The sequence below is a fragment of the Papio anubis genome, unplaced genomic scaffold (assembly GCF_008728515.1).
Source record: "Papio anubis isolate 15944 unplaced genomic scaffold, Panubis1.0 scaffold82, whole genome shotgun sequence".
Classification (NCBI taxonomy): Eukaryota; Metazoa; Chordata; class Mammalia; order Primates; family Cercopithecidae; genus Papio; species Papio anubis.
In genome coordinates, this window is record NW_022168425.1 from 185302 (window position 1) to 201901 (window position 16600).

The following is a 16600-nucleotide window of genomic DNA, read 5'->3' on the forward strand; positions in this document are numbered from 1 at the left end:
ATTGTTCAAGTATCTCAACATTATTCTGCATGTTCCTGCAAGGGTGTTTTTGGATGGGATCAACATTTAAATTGGTGGACTTTGAGAAAAGCAGATTGCCCTCTATGATGTGGGTGGGCTTCATCCCATCAGATGGAGGCCTGAATAGAGCAAAAATCTTACCTCTTCTAAGCAAGAAAAAATTCTACTAGCAGATAGCCTTCAGACTTGAACTGCAACATTGGATATTCTCTAGTCTCCAGTCTGCCAACCGGCTCTGCAGATTTTGGACTTTCATCCTCCATAGTCATGTGAGCCAATTCTTGAAAATTAGTCTCTCTCTCTTACCATATACGTGTGTGTGTGTGTGTATGTGTGTGTGTGTTTGTGTGTGTATACACACATTACATTGGTTCTGTTTTTGTGAATGTGACATGCAATTTTTATTTGAATACAACTGGGCATTTTGTATTTTTATTTGCTAAATCTGGAAACCTTAGGAGAAGAGCCTCTGAATATGTAAGTTTAATGACCATCTGAGATGACCTTCCCAATAAGTCAGGGCAGGTCATGCGACAATGAGCAGATCAGATTTTTTTTTAAAAAAGACAAAAGCTGGTAATACCTACGTTGGTGAAATAAAGGAGAAACAGACTTTCATATACACTATTGGTGCCACATCGAGGTATCCATTTTCTGAGGCCCATATTATTACAGCTGAATGACTTGAATGGCCTTTGTACAGAAGTCCTATTTCTACCAACAAGGGGGTTTCAACTGAGGGTTTAGAAAAGGCTCATCAAGGCGACTCTGATGTGCATGCTGGTTAAGGGGCCCATGCTGTCGCAGGGGCAGGTGAAATTCACATATGAATTTCTGCTCCAAAGAGGAAAGATAACTTCTACTTATGGAGCAGAGTGTTTAGAGGGGCCCAGCTCCAGGTTCTTTATGTTAGTGTCTGGATTCGATCTCAGTATTAGTATCCTTTCTTCTTCACAGACGTCTGTGACTACAAAGCACATGCTCCTAACCACAGAGCTGGATGGAAAAGAGGTTGCTCAGCAGGTCCACTGCCAGAACGTGCCAGTCTAGGCACCTTGAGTTGCTGGTGGCAGATCTTTAGCATCAGGACATATATTGTTAAGGAGTTTAATATCTGTTCTCCTTGTGTTTACCCTCTGTATTAGTCCGTTTTCACACTGCTGTGAAGAACTTCCCTAAGACTAGGTAATTTAAAGGAAAAAGGTTTAATTAACTCACAGTTACACATGGCTGGGCGGATGTGCGGGGGGCCGTAGGAAACTTACAATCATGGAGATATGTTAAGGAGAAGCAAGTACCTTCTTCACAAGGCGGCAAGAAAAGAGAGTGTGTGAAGAGGAAAGTGCCAAACACTTATAAAACCATCAGATCACATGAGAACTCACTCACTATCATCAGAACAGCATGGGGGGAACCACCCCCATGATCCAATCACCTCCCACCACATTCCTCCCTCAACACCTGGGGATTACAATTCAAGATGAGACTTGGATGGGGACACAAAGCCAAACCATATCACCCTCCCTGCATTTCCAGGAAAAAAAAAAAAAAAAGGCTTGGGCCTGTTTCCTCCTGTCTCAAGGAAGGTTTATAGCAGGGCTGGAAGCAGAAGCTGTCTGAAGCCAGTGTTTGCTTCATCCTGTGTGAAAACTTAAACTTAAGGAAAGGATTGGACTGCTTGTACTTGGCAGGGAGGGGAAGGGTCCTGAGGACACAGAGAAGGGAGAAGAGAGGTTTTTCCTGGACAGGGATGAGGTCAGAGGTCTACAGGTCCCTCCGGGAGTAGGGACCTGAGCATTGCTCCATGTCAATTTGGAAAAGCTCTGTATATGGTTCATCAAGGCTGGGCATTCAGCCATGAGACAGATTCTCCTGTTTGGTTGGAAGGATAGATCGCTCAGGGTTGGGAATAGGGCTGGGGCTGAAGGTAACAAATCAGCTAGGGAAATGGTCAGCTCAGCCCTCAGCAATAGGGACACATGAGCCTGGGAGGCTGTATCTGGAGAATATGTTTCCACAAATGATTATTTTTTTGTCAAAGAGCATGACTATTTTTAGTATATACTGTCTAGTTGAAAGTTAAAATCTCTTTACTAATGAATATCCCAACCAACTACAAGATGAGAGCACCTGTTTCTCTAGATTTGTGCAATAATGGATTTCCCAACTTTATTAATATTTGCTACTTTTATATCCTATCACTATAATGTTAAAATACTTTTCATTTTTTTCCATCGATATCCACATAAATGGCATATTTCACATGTGCATTTCTAAACACAAACATAACAGTCCTACTTTATGCCTCAGAATATGTCCTGGAATAATTCTAGAATTTGATAAGAAAACCTGATAAGTGAGTTTGTATCTATGCTGTGTCCTGTTTAAATTGAAATTGTGGAGTCATAAAAATCCTATACACTGCTGCAGGAGGACAAAACGGTACAGAGTATCTTTGCAAATACACTCGGCAACATGTATGAGAGAAGCAAGCGTGGCCCCATCAACTGCTGTCCTCTCAAGTCTGCACTGCAGAGTCTCTGGCATGTGTGCAAGAATGGTCATGGCAGCATGGCCAAAATATCAAAACAGCCCCAAAGTCACCTTATTAGAGACATCTCAGAAACAACATTTTTAGAAGAAAAAATTCAGTAAGTGTTTGCTGCGGTTTGGATGTTTGTCTCCTCCAAACCTCATGTTGAAATTTGATCCCCAATGTTGGAGGTGGAGCCTAACAGGAGGTGTTTGGGTCTTGGGGGTAGATCCTTCATGAAAGGTAAATCCTTGCTGTGATGAGTGAGTGCTTGCTCTATTAGTTCCCACAAGAGCTGGTTGTTGAAAAAAGCCCAGCACCTCTCATCTCTTTTCCCTCTCCCGCCATATGATCTCTGCACAAGCCAGCTCCCCTTGGCCTTCCATTGTGAGTGGAAGCTTCCTGAGACCCTCATCAGAAGCAGATGCCCAATCTTGAACTTTCCAACCATCAAAATTGTTAGCCACATAACGATTTTATTATGTTTTGTTTTGTTTTTTTCTTTATAAGGTATGCAGCCTCAGATATTCCTTTATAACAATACTAAACAGACTAAGATAGTGGTATAAAAATATATAGTTTATTTCATTTACCCATCAGGAGAGTGGTGTGAAGAAAGTATGGTGAATCCCATCTCACAGATGATCAAGCTCTGGCTCACAGAGACTAAGACCCTCTCCAGATAAGTGGCAGAATGGCAATGAGGTTCCATCTCTTGCCCCCCACCCCCAACAATGGAACCAGCAGCTTCCCATTTGGAAGATGATAATTTTACACTTCCCTAGTATTGTGCCCTAAGGGTACTCACTCAACAGCCCTTCACGTTGAGGAAGACGACTGTGGAGATGAAATCTGACCCTTTGGGCCATGAGGCATAGCTGTGGGGTCATATGGATTACCAGGTTTCTGAGGTTAACTGTGGGGTAAAATAAAGAAACATGTGAAACAAGAAAGAACAGGGAAGAGAACGGAAAACAGCAGGCCCTCCAGGGATCACTTCTACCTCTCTCTGTATTTGCTCCCTTCCCCACCCCATTTGTCCCCTGCTCTTTGTGACAGTATGGGATGTAACAGGAATCCAAGCTACTCAGAGAGAGGACCGAAAGATGGGAAGACCTAGACCATGAGAAGGGTGGATCAAGCAGCACAAGTCCTGGAGCCCGTGCCCTGGGTGTTGGCTCACCCACCAGGTGCTCTACCTGCTTCTGTGTGCCTCAGCATCACTCTACCACACAGCAGTGAAGCTCCCACATAACAGAAATATGCACTCTCCAAGAGAGGCAAGCAGGAGAAGTGACTTACCCCTGAGTCAAGAACGTCCCGGAGTTACTGGTTTGGATTTTGTGCCAGGATGCAGAGAGCTCTCCAGTATCCTTGCTCCAGTGTCCTGTCCAGCAGACATAGTATGAGGTTTCCATTAAGCCCCTCTGGAGTGCAAAGGAAACACATTTCTGTCATACACAACAGGGTAGGGGGAAACAGGAGGTAGGAAAAACTATGAAACAGTAAGAAATGGGGTGAGTGATGACTTCATCCCTGTACCCCAAACTCCATTCATGGGGTCCATGACTCAGTTGGATGGAGATGGTAAAACCACTTTCTTCCCTTCCCCCCAGGCCCATCAGGGTGCTCATTCCACCACATAGAAATGAACTGACTCACAGTGAAATTAGAAATGTGTGTTTTCCTTCTTCTCTCCATATGCTCTCTAGGTACATGAAAAATAGTTACTGTACACTGGGGAAACATCACAAACACCATCCTTAACCAAACGATGAAGATTAACATCACCAGTGACATCATGCAGGCATTGTATACTCCCGGATACGATGTGACAAGAAGGACACCGGAACTAGTGGTATTCCTTCTAAAAATGTGTAACCACAGTCAAATCACAAGAGAAGCAACAGACTGAGCCTGTACTTCTCAAGACTGTTAGGGTTATGAAAGTTGTCTGGCAGTTCCTCAGATGAATAAACAGAGAGTTACCATATGACCCAGAAATCCTACTCCTGAGTACATAGCCAAGAAAAAATGAAAACCTATGTCTACATAAAAACTTGTACATAAATGTATATAACATCATCACTCATAACAGGCAAAAAGCAGAAATCATCGAAATGACCATCAATAGACAGATGGATAAACAAAATGTGGTATATCCTTAGAATAGAATATTATTCAGCCTTTAAAAAAATGAATGAATTCTGCTACATGCTACAATATGCATGAACCCTAAAAACATCATGCTAAGTGAAAGATGCAAAATACCAAATATTACATGATTCCATTTATATGAATGTCCAGGATGAACAAATCCACAGACACACAAAGCATAACTGTGGTTCCAAGAGCTGAGGATAGGTGCAGGTTTAACTGCATTAAAGCACAATGGGAGTTTTGGGGGCAATTGCAATTTCTAAAACTCAATTATGGTGACGGTTGTACAACTCTATACATTTAATAAAAATTGCCAACCTTAAAATGAATTGATTCTATTGTCTATAAATAATATTGCAAGAAATTTGTTTAACAAATATTGGCCAAGGCTTCTATTGTACCACAGGAATGACCAAAATTTTTCATAAAAAGGCCTTGATGCACATGTCTTACATAAACACGAATGTACATAAAGTTGTAGTTGTATCCCAGCCCTGACTCTATGTCCTGTGTTCCTCCAATGACCTTTTCCCCACCCTACATGCTACCTGAAGTCTAATTCAGGTCTGATCATTTTCATGTCTTCCAAATGTTGTGATGGCTTGAGAGTGGGACCACAACAGGGTCCCGGGCCTTCCCTCTGTGACAGGATGCCAGCATTATTACTTTCCTCACCCCTCTCCAAACTTTTTCACGTTGTTGCACTTTGGGGAGCCTAAACGGCACTAACATTCTGGGTGTCAGCATGACAATACTTATCAAAGGGTTACATAGGTGCATACACTAAGCACCAACAATTTCCTTTTTAGAAGTTTAACTTCAGGATGTAGTGAAGGATGTTGATAAAGGTCTGGTTATAAGGACGGCCATCCTAACAATACCCTCTCTTCACTGCTAGACCTCAATTTAGAAAGGGAGACCAAACAGGATGCAAAGCCATAAAGAGGCAGAAGGAAGCAGAGGCAAGTGTGGTTGTCAGCACACACACACTTACACACATTCACACACACTCCCCCACACTCATGTGCTAATCAGGTTCTATTATCACAATACTAGAATTTTTCTAAGACAGCTTGCTGTGTTCCAAGAGGACGTATTCAGCTCAGTGCAAACAGCCACAGGAACTGTGCCCTTCAGCAGAGCACAGACCTTGAAAACATGCCAGAGTAGATAAAAGGAAATATCAGGACACTCTGAATAACACAGGGTTGTGAAAATTGATTATGTCACATCCATAGGATGGAATTCTAGGAGGCAGTAAAAATAAGTTATAATGAAAACAATGATGAGAGATGATTTCTTGCCTAACCAGTTAGCAATAATCAACATTATTTCCAGTGTGTGAGCAGACACTTACATACCGTATTAGTAGGAATACATATGAGTAATAATGTTATCATGTATTGTGTTAATATAATAACTTTATAGATTTCATAATGAAATAGTATTTTGAGAATCTCATAAAGAAACTCTTACAAATATATTTGCACATATGTGAGCAAGGATGTTATGTTTGCTACTGTTTATAATAAAACATGGTAAAGGAACTACATTTTTATCTCAAAGTGAAATAAATGTGGTACCATCCATATGATGAAACATCCAGTTGATGGCAAAAATCAAAACTAAAATTATGTTGTAAAGTAATTTAAAATGTTATGGTAGACATGTATTTTCATGGGAAAATTGTCATAATAAAGTCAAAGGCAGGTTACAAAGATCATCAGTAGCCAGGATCCATTTTTGCTCATATCCATCTACAGCTATTTTTTCAGAGGACTCAAAGCATACAAATAAAAATAATCTTTTCCTTGCTCCCACATAAAGCCTTCTCTTCAGCATAGTGAGAGGCTGCACTTTGTTTGGAGGCCATCAATATTCCTTTAGCCTGGAATTGCTCCATTTTCCATCCAGACTTCCAGAAAACTCCATAGAGTGGGCTTGAGCTAAACCGCTCCTTCCCACCTTCCTGCTCAGATGTAAAAGCTGCAGTTCAGGCTCCTGTCACGAGGGGGCACCAACGTACCTCCATCGTCAAACCTCTACAAAGACGTTTACGCAATGAGCAAAAAAATAAAATACCCTCCACTAAAACCCAGTCTATGAACCTATGGACAGAATGATTCTAATTCTTCCAGAAAAAAATTGATAGGTGTAAAAGAACACTGCAAAAACATATACTCCATGGCATCTATACAATGAAACACCATGCATGACAAGCGAGCCTTGGCAGTCCTTAGCAGGCTGGTGTAGCGCAAACCAGGGCAGCGGGAGGTGAGTGGAAGAGAATGGGGGCACTGGAATGGGGTCTGGACGGCTGTGTCCATAGCGTCCCGGAGAGGGGATGCCTAAGAGGAGGTCTGGGAAGCCTGTACAGGTGTGGGGTAATGGAGAGTGAACACCCTACACCCTGGGAGGGACCCCTCTACAGTATGGACGCCTCAACCTGCACTAACAAAGGAAGAAATAAATCAATGAATGACATGTGGATTTAGGGTCAACAGCAAATGGACCTGCTTTTAATATACATGTGAATTTTCCAAAGAAAACTTACAGTAAACAAACCATCCCAAGACATTTGACACTCTTTGAAAAATGTACTCTTTTTCATTAGAAAAAGGAAAATAATAATGGAGTTAGATATCACTTCGGGCCAGAGTCAGGATTGCAGCTCTGAGAGTTTCAGACTAGGGGGTTCATCAACTGGGAAGGAAAGATGGAGGTTGGGACCTTGACTTCAGTATCACCCAAAGTTTTCTGGAATTATTCACCTAATGGTAGCAATCTCTCTGTGTCTTTCATTTTCCTGTATATCTAAAAGCAAGATTAGTGCTAGACCACCAACCTCTACATTGAAGGTAAAACTGTACCTGTGAGCGTGTATTTGGAGTAATTTAGCTGGAGGAGAAACAGACACAAACACACACACACACGTAGAAATACAGTCAATTCAATTTTTATCTATTTTGTTTCACCATAAAATCAAATACATTGTTTTCATAAATTAGTGAATACATATATACAATTCTTTTGTTGATCTCTTCATAAAGATTTTTTGTGCTCAAGTTTTTATCAAAATACTCTTCTCTTTAATATAAAGTTTTTAAAAATATGCAAAATTACACTCAAAAATAAGAATTTTATCCTGCATCTCTCACAGACCTGACTCCTGCCCCCTGACCCCAAAGGGTCTGCTGTCCCTAGGATGGCACATATTCTTCAGACATGTCCCTGTGAGATGCACATAAACATGTTCACCCCCCCATACACACACACATTGTCTTCTCCAAAAGTGCAATCACAGTCCTCATCTTGTCATTTCCACTTATTATCATTTATCAGGATTTAAAAATATTTGCATCTTATTAGTTATTGTGGTTTTTGCATATTTAATATGTTTATTGTCCATGTATATACTTATTTGAATTTTCTGTTGAAATCATTGCCAATTGTTTTGTTAATGAGTACATTTCACAAATCACAGACACCAACCCAACATCTGAGATGTAGTTTGAAAATGTTTTCCCCCCTGTTTTAATTCAATTGTTACTGGGTTTTTATCTTTCATTTGGAAAATGTTTTAAATTTCCATAATGGGACTTAATAATTATACATGTCATAACTGAAAAAGAAAAAACATTGCAAAACACTTGGGGAGCACGTACTATCAGCCTGGAGGGAGATTAGAGCATTCAGAGACCTGGAGGCATCAAGAGAAAATGATAAATCTTTAGAGTATTCCAGAGTTAGCTGCTGGTCAGGAGATAACAAAGTTTTCTCCTGGATTCACAAAAACTCCCCTAAAGGCAGCACCCTGATCTGAATAATGGTCATAATAATGGGTACCTCAGATAGCAGTTAAGATTAACGGAGGCCAGGTGAGGTGGTTCATGCCTGTAATCCCGGTGCTTTGGGATGCCATGGAGGGAGGATCTCTTGAGGCCAGGAATTCAAGACAAGCCTGGACAACATAGCAGGACCTTGTCTCTACCAAAAAAAGAAGAAAGAAAAAAGATTAAAGGAGATAAAATATAAAGTGTATTGGCTTACAGTAGTTTAGTGCATATTACTTTCCTTCCCTCCAGCTCTCCTGTCCCGAGGCCAACACCTGAGCTTCTGCCTGAGCCCACTCTCCACCTCAGCCAACTCGTGTGACCCTACACCCAGGTCTCTTGGTACAAAGGACAAGATTTCACGTCCTCTGTCATCTTCATCACCCAGAGGGGCTGTGGAGTGGAGAACCCGTGGGGCCACAATAGCAGGGGAGTGGAATTTGGCCATTTGTCAAGTCCTGGAAGCCCATCTTCTAGAAGGGAAGCTGCCCAGGGTCCTCTAGGGAGGGTGAAGGATGGAACCTCATTCCAATCCTGCCACTTACCTGGGGAGGTGACTTAGACTCTGTGAGCCTCTGTGAAATGGGACTGACCATACCATCCTTACAGAGCTGTCCTGAGGGGTTAATGAGAAAACCTGTGGAGAATATATAGCATGGAGTGGGACTTCAATGGCCCTTTAAATGCTGAGACACAGAAGTGGGGGCTGGCTGAGCCTCAGGGCTAAGGCAGGCATTGTGAAAAGTCATTTTTCATTGTTTCTCTCCTAATGAGAACACAGACATCCATATAAGGAAAGCAAATCTCTCTCTGATATGCCTCGAGTTCAAAGTTTTAGAGACAGAATGTTCTCTACATTCTTGGGTGTTTTCTAATCTCATAAAAGCTGTTCAACGTCATGCCTCTGAGCAGACCCAAATCCACTTCCCCATACTGGGAAGAAAAAAAAAATGATAGAGGTAAAAAAGAAGACTGTAAAAACATATGCTCCAGGAAATCCATGCCATGAAACACCAGGTAGCTCTAGTGCATCTTGGCAGTCACCAGTCGTCATTGGTCAGTGCAGGGCAGGCAGGAGGTGGCTGAGAGTGGATGGGTCACTGATATAGGACCTGGGCAGCTGTGTTCATAGTGTCCAGGAGAGAGGATGACTGAGAGGGGCTGGGAGAAGGACTAGGAAGCCTGTACAGGGGTGCAGTAATGAAGAGTGAACGCCCTGCTCTCTGGGAGGAACCTATCCACCTTATGGACACCTCAACCTATATCGTGGAGAGAAGAGATAAATGAATGAACATGATGTAGATTTGGAGTCAACAGCAAATGGACCTGCTTTAATATGTGAATTTTCCAAATAGAACTGGTGTCATAGTAAACAAATCACTTCATAACATTTGTTACTCTTAGCAAAATGTACTCCTTTTCTAAAATAAAAGAACAAAAGACATGGAGATAGCTGTGATGCCTCCTGGTAGCCAAAGACAGGATCGCAGCATTGAGAGTCAGACCAGAGGCTCAGCAGGGGAGAGAAAGGGATTGAGGTTGGAAGTTAGCTTCACTATATCAGCCAGAGGTTTTTTTGAATTATTGACCTAATGATAGCAGTCTCCTTGTATTCATCACGTTTTAGGATATATAAAACTCAGATTGGTTACAGTGCCCACCCGAATGAACGATAATGCTACATCTGTGAGTGTGTATATGGGGTGATAGAGCTAGAGGACACACACACACAGTCAATTAGATGTTTTATTTCTTTCACCATATAACACAATGAATTCTTTTTCAAATTAATGAAAATATGTGCATATTACCTTTGACAATCAGTTCAAAAGTTTCTTGTGTGTTCAAATCTTTATCAAAATACTTTATTCCCAAATACTGAATTTCAAACAATATATGAATACATTCATAAATTGAAATTAATCTGCACTCTCACTGGTCCAACTCCCACCCCTTGATTCCAAGGGGTCTGCTGTCCCCAGGATTCTGCATACTCTCTAGATGTGTCCCTGTGAGGTGCACATGAACACGTTCACCCCTCCCCCCAACACACACACACATTGTCTGTTCCAAATGTGCAATCACAGTCCTCATCTTTTGTATCTTGTTGTTTCCACTTATTATAAATTCTCAGGATTTTAAAATATTTGCATCTCATTAGTTCTTGTGGTGTCTCTGTTTTTTAATATTTATTGTTCACATATATACTTATTTGAATTATCTGTTGAAATTGTTGCCAGTTTGTTAACAACTATGTTTCACAAATCACAGACACCAACCCAATATCTGAGAAGTAGTTTTAAAAGTGTTTCCTTCCTCGTTTTAATACAATTGTTACTGGGTTTTTATTTTTCATTTGGAAAGCATTTTAAATTTCCATAATGAGACTTAAAAATTATACATGTCATAATTTAAAAAGAAAAAACTTTGGAAAATACCTGAGGAGCCCGTACTGTCAGCCAGGAGGGAGATTAGAGCATTCAGAGACCTGGAGGCATCAAGAGAAAATGATAAAACTTTAGAGTATTCCAGAGTTAGCGGCTGGTCAGGAGATAAAGTTTTCTCCTCGAAAAAACTCCCCTAACGGCAGCACCCTCATCTGAATACTGGGTACCTTGGATAGCAATTAAGATTAAAGGAGGCCAGGTGAGGTGGTACATGACTGTAATCCCAGCACTTTGGAAGGCTGACATGGGAGGATCACTTGAGGTCAGGAATTCAAGGCAAGCCTGGGCAACATAGCGAGACACTGTCTCTACCGAAACAGACAAAAACAAAAAGATTAAAGGAGATGAAATATAGAGTGCATTTGCTTTCAGTAGTTCAGGGCATGTTACTTCCCTTCTGTCCAGCTCACCTGTCCCAAAGCCAACACCTGAGCTTCTGACTGAGCCCACTCACCACTTCAGGAATCAGCCAATTCATGCAGCCCAACAACCAGCTCTCTCAGCACAAGGGGCAGGATATCATCTCTCTGTCTTCTTCATCACCCAGAGGGGCTGTGGAGTGAGGATGCATGGGTCCATAATAGCAGGGCAATGGATGCTGACCATTTCTCAAGTCCCGGAAGCCCATCTTCTAAAAGGGAGGCTGCTCAGGGTCCTCTAGGGAGGGTGAGAGATGGAACCTCATTCCAATCCTGCCACTTCAGGTGATTTAGACTCTGTGAGTCTGAGCCTGATTATCTGTGAAATGGGACTGACCATACCATCCTTACAGAGCTGTCCTGAGGAGTTAATGAGAAAACCTGTGGAGAATATATAGCATGGAGTGGGACTTCAATAGCCCTTTAAATGCTGAGACACAGAAATGGGGGCTGGTTGAGCCTCAAGGCTAAGGCAGGCATTGTGAAAAGTCATTTTTCATTGTTTCTCTCCTAATGAGAACACAGACATCCATATAAGGAAGGCAAATCTCTCTCTGATGTGCCTTGAGTTCAAAGTTTTAGAAACAGAACGTTCTCTACATTCTTGGGTGCTTCATAATCTCATAAAAGCTGGCCAACATCAGGCCTTTCAGCAGACCCAGTTCCCAATGCTGGGAACATGGGCATGTTTTTGAACTCACCTGGTGAGCTCAGATATCAATCACACCAGAGAAGCAAGGTGTGGTATTTGCCTAAGGGCTGCTCCTGACTGCTCAGTATATGAATATATTTGTAGAAAAAAATGTGGCCCCATCCACAGTCATCAGTATAGGGGTCCTCAGATCATGCATTATCCAGTCACAGCACGCCAGAATTTCAGCCACCTGCTGCCTCCCTGAGAGGTAAAAGTCCAAGAGTTATGAGCAGTTCTTTCACACAGTTTTCCCACTTTTAATCACTAATAACTAAATCTGTATTTCACTCAAAGCCCATAGTATTCCAATGGAGGTGTCTCATTAACTCCATAATAGAAATGAGATGGTAGTAGGGAAATAAATATATGGACAACTTCAAGGTTACATCTGAGATTAGAGAGCTCCTTTACATTAACTTTTGAATGTACTTAAGTTTAAAGGAATTGAAGATTCTAAAATATCCCTCCTTAACCCCTTATTACCCATTCAGCAATAGGATATTTAATTCATTCTCTCTCTGTCTCTCCCTACCTCCTTCAAATTCAAAGTACCAAAAACAGTTCTCTACAGTCTCTGTTAACATTGTTCACTTTGTTGACTCCTTATCCCCCTACTATGGCTTCTGTCCCTTGATTGCAATGAACAGGCTCTCCAAGATCACAAACCACCTTTTGTCACTAGGTCCAATGTTTGCGTAAATGTGTAACTGTATTAAAACACTTAGTATTACTTTTAATGACCTCCTAAAATACGCTCACTTGTGCAGACTGCTTTCACTTAACAAATTTGTGACAGCTTCTAGGCTCTGGAGCAACATGTACTGGGCACAAATCCAAGCTGACCCACTCCCTAACTGTGTAGTCTTGGGCAAAGTCACTCTCTCTGTCCCTCAGTTTTTCATCTATAAAACAGAGATTAGCCACAATATCTATCTCGTAAGGGAGCTATGAGCAGTGAATGACTCAATACATATAAAAATCACTTGTTACAAGAAATTTTAGTCAATTTAAAATTTCTTTAATGTGTCACTGATATTACTATCCTTACAGCCACATCAATATAAGACATAGACTGGTGTTTATTTACAATTAATGACATTTTAGATATGTTGTTAGTGAGTATACTAGTTTCGTAGGGTTACCACAACAAATTACCACAAAATTTGTGTCTTTAAACAGCAGAAATTTATTTTCTTACAGTTTTGGAGACCAGAAGCCTGATATCAAGGTTTTGACAGGGTCACACTCCCCATGAAGGCTTGGGAAGACAATTTTTTTCTTGCCTCTTCCAGCTTCTGGTGACTCATAGCTTTCCCTGGCTTATGGCAGCATAACTCCAATCTCTGCCTCCTTCTTCACATGACCTTCTTTCCTGTGTATGTCAAATCTCCCCATCCTCTCTGTTACAAGGACACCAGTCATTAGATTTAGGGCCCACACTAAATCCAGAATCATCTCATCTTGAGATCCTAAATTATATTTGCAATGACTCTATTTCCAAATAATATTACATTCACAGGTACTAAGGGCTAAGGCTTGGACATATATTATTGGAGGATATTATCCAACCCACTATATTGACATAGGCAGGTTAAAAAACTAAAATGAGATCTTGTCTTTTTCATATAAATATATAAATACGTCCATACATGCATAAGTGTATAAATTCCTACATGAGAAAACTTCTAAGAAAATAATGCGGATGAAAACATTAGCAGGTCTTATTTTTAGGTGTTATGTTTGAGGAATGGTTATTTTATTTTATGTCCTATGTTTTCACTTTTTAAACTGTAATAAACACCTATTGGTCTTATAAATATGCAAAAGAATAAAATCACCGGGAAACATAACCATTCTCTGCTCCACCTACAGCAAAGCCCCTCGCTTCAGAATAGGAACGTCTTTGAGAAACAGGAAGGGAGACAAGATGCTGGTCAGCCCCTTCCACAGTATTCCAGGACACATTTCCCCAAATTCCAAATCACATTCATTTTTTTCAATATTTTAAATCTCTGCTTAGTCAAATGGGGAAAAATGTAGTATCTTAATTTCATATATTTTGCTTTATTCTGATAAATAATACGGTTGGTGTTCTCATATGAGAGGCAGTGGCATATACTGATTAGATGTAAGGGCTTGGGAGCCACACAGCCTGTGTTCAAATTGAAGTCTCAGCACTTGCTAGCCCTATCCTCACTATGCCTCAGTTCCCTTATGTTTAAAGTCAGACAACAACAGTGCCTCATCATATAATATGGTGAGGATTAAATGATTAAGTATATGTTTAGCACTTGCAACAGTATCAGGCATTGAGGAAATCACAATAAACATTAGCTATTATTATTATTATTATTATACCTGAATAGACCATTACTGCTTCTATGGCCATTTTTGTTATTATGTGGATTTATATTGATTGATATAGATTGACCTTCGAAATATGATGTTTTTCATAAAAAGGCAGTTTATAAAGCTATAAGTAGGATATTATCTGATTTTTGTTTTAAGTATAGTTACATTTGCATAGTAAAACTTCTGGAAAAATGTTTATTTCTCTTAGTCCATTTTCTGATGCTATAACAGAATACCAGAGACTGGATAATTTATAAAGAAAAGAAATTTATTTCTCGCTGTTCTGAAGGCTGGCAAGTCCAACAGCATAGTGCTGGCATCTGGCAAGGGTCATCCCATGACGGAAGTGTGGGAAGCAGAAGTGAGTGCAGAAGACAGAGAAAATCGGGCTGAAGTCATTCTTTTATTAGAAGCTTACTATCACAATAATGGCATTAAATCATTCATGAGGGCAGAGCTATCATAACCTAATCACCTCTTAAAGGCCCCACCTCTCAACACTGTTATAATGTCAATAAAATTTTAATATGAGTTTTGGAAGGGACATTCAAACCATAGCAATATTCAAAAGTTAACAGTTCTTATTCATGAATAATAGAATTTTTAGGGTTTCTAATGATATTTTTCCTTTTGTGCATTTTCCAACAAAAAGCATGTTGGGTTTGGAAGTGAGAAAAATAATCCAAAAAAAACAAAATCTCCAGTCCTTCCCACAGGAAAATGGCTTAGCATCAGAATGGGGAACATCCCTGAGCCAAAGGAACTAGGTAATATGGTTGTCACAAAACTAATATATTAATCTATCCACATGATAGCTTCAGGAAAAGCTGAGCAGCATCAGGGAAATTACAGCTCCAACTGAGTGGCTTCAGCGAAATTACAGATGCCCAGGGAAAGGACAAGCATGCCTCTCAAATGAACCTTACATTCTGCTGTCAGGCAATGTCTCTTCTTCCTAGGATTTCAGTGAAGGTCATGAAATGAAAATGAAATGAAAGTAGTTTCATAACACGCGTGATACAGTTTGAATATCTGTCTCCTCCAAATCTCAAGTTGAAATGTGATCTCCAATGTTGAGGGTGGGGCCTGGCGGGAGGTGTTTAGGTCATGCGGGCAGATCCCTCATGAATGGCTTGGTGCTATCCTTGTGGTAATGAGTAAGTTTTGGCTCCATTCGTTACCATAAGATCTGATTGTTAAAAAGAGCCTGGCACCTCCTCTTTTCTCTATTGTTTCCTCTCTTGCCGTGTGACATGCCACCTCCCCTTGCCTTCTACCATGAGTAAAAGCTTCCAGAAACAGATGCTGGCACCATGTTTCTTGTACAGTCTGCAGAACTCTGAGCCAAATAAACCTCTTTTCATTATGAATTACCTCACCTTAGGTATTATTCCTTTATAGCAATGCAAAATGCATGAACACAATGTCTCTCTCTGTATTCTCCCAAATGCATCCCCTTAAATTGAAAGTAGGCTCCTCTGTTTAGCTACCTAGTTAGCCGAGCAGTGACTTCCACAAGGGATGGAAAGGGGGAGAGACTGCATGAAACCACCCAGGGCTCAGCACCACAGTCTCTGGAGGGGAAGAATCCTGACACAGTGGGTTCGGGGTATAAGTTGAGTCAGAGTCTCACTCAGCCCAGGGCCCAGGAACAACCAATATGTGCACATTAAAACACTCTTAAAGTACCTTCCTTGTGCAATTAAAAATAATAAAAGGAATGGAAAAGATACACATGCCCAGCACTTATAACACAAAATCAGGTCAGGTTCTAAATGGGATGCATCTCTAAACCAACCAAGGGATTTGTGTAGTAGTGTGGACACATGAAAACTAAATTCCAGAAATCACTGCCTTTTCGCACCAAGATTTTCCAGATTAGGTTCCAGATGTACAAGTATAACAATGTAATGAGTAATAGTGTAAATGAAACATGGAAAATTAAGTATGGACAAATGGAAAGCTGTTTCATGTTCATTACTTGGGGCTAGATGGCACCTGGGAAACTCTAAGACTTTGGACACCTTAGATTTAAAAAGTGACAGCAAATATTATCTGAAGGTTCTGTTAGTGCTCCCTACAGCATATAAACTGAGAAAACAAGTATGTGGAGGCTAAAGTTACTCTATCTTGGATGCTAA

At 40.7% G+C, this 16600-nt stretch overlaps 1 protein-coding gene across 1 annotated transcript in view; it reads right to left on the reverse strand.

Moving 5' to 3' along the window:
- The window catches only part of LOC100998165 (ras-related protein Rab-40A-like), a 90825-nt gene that overhangs the window by 30636 nt on the left and 43589 nt on the right, over window positions 1–16600 (reverse strand). Inside the window, exons 4-9 of the mRNA XM_031662633.1 lie at window positions 11162–12308; window positions 10986–11035; window positions 9093–9184; window positions 8561–8701; window positions 3857–3981; window positions 3363–3470 (exon numbers count right to left, since the gene is read on the reverse strand). The gene's annotated coding sequence lies outside the window, so the exon portion shown is untranslated. The remainder of the gene's footprint in view (window positions 1–3362; window positions 3471–3856; window positions 3982–8560; window positions 8702–9092; window positions 9185–10985; window positions 11036–11161; window positions 12309–16600) is intronic.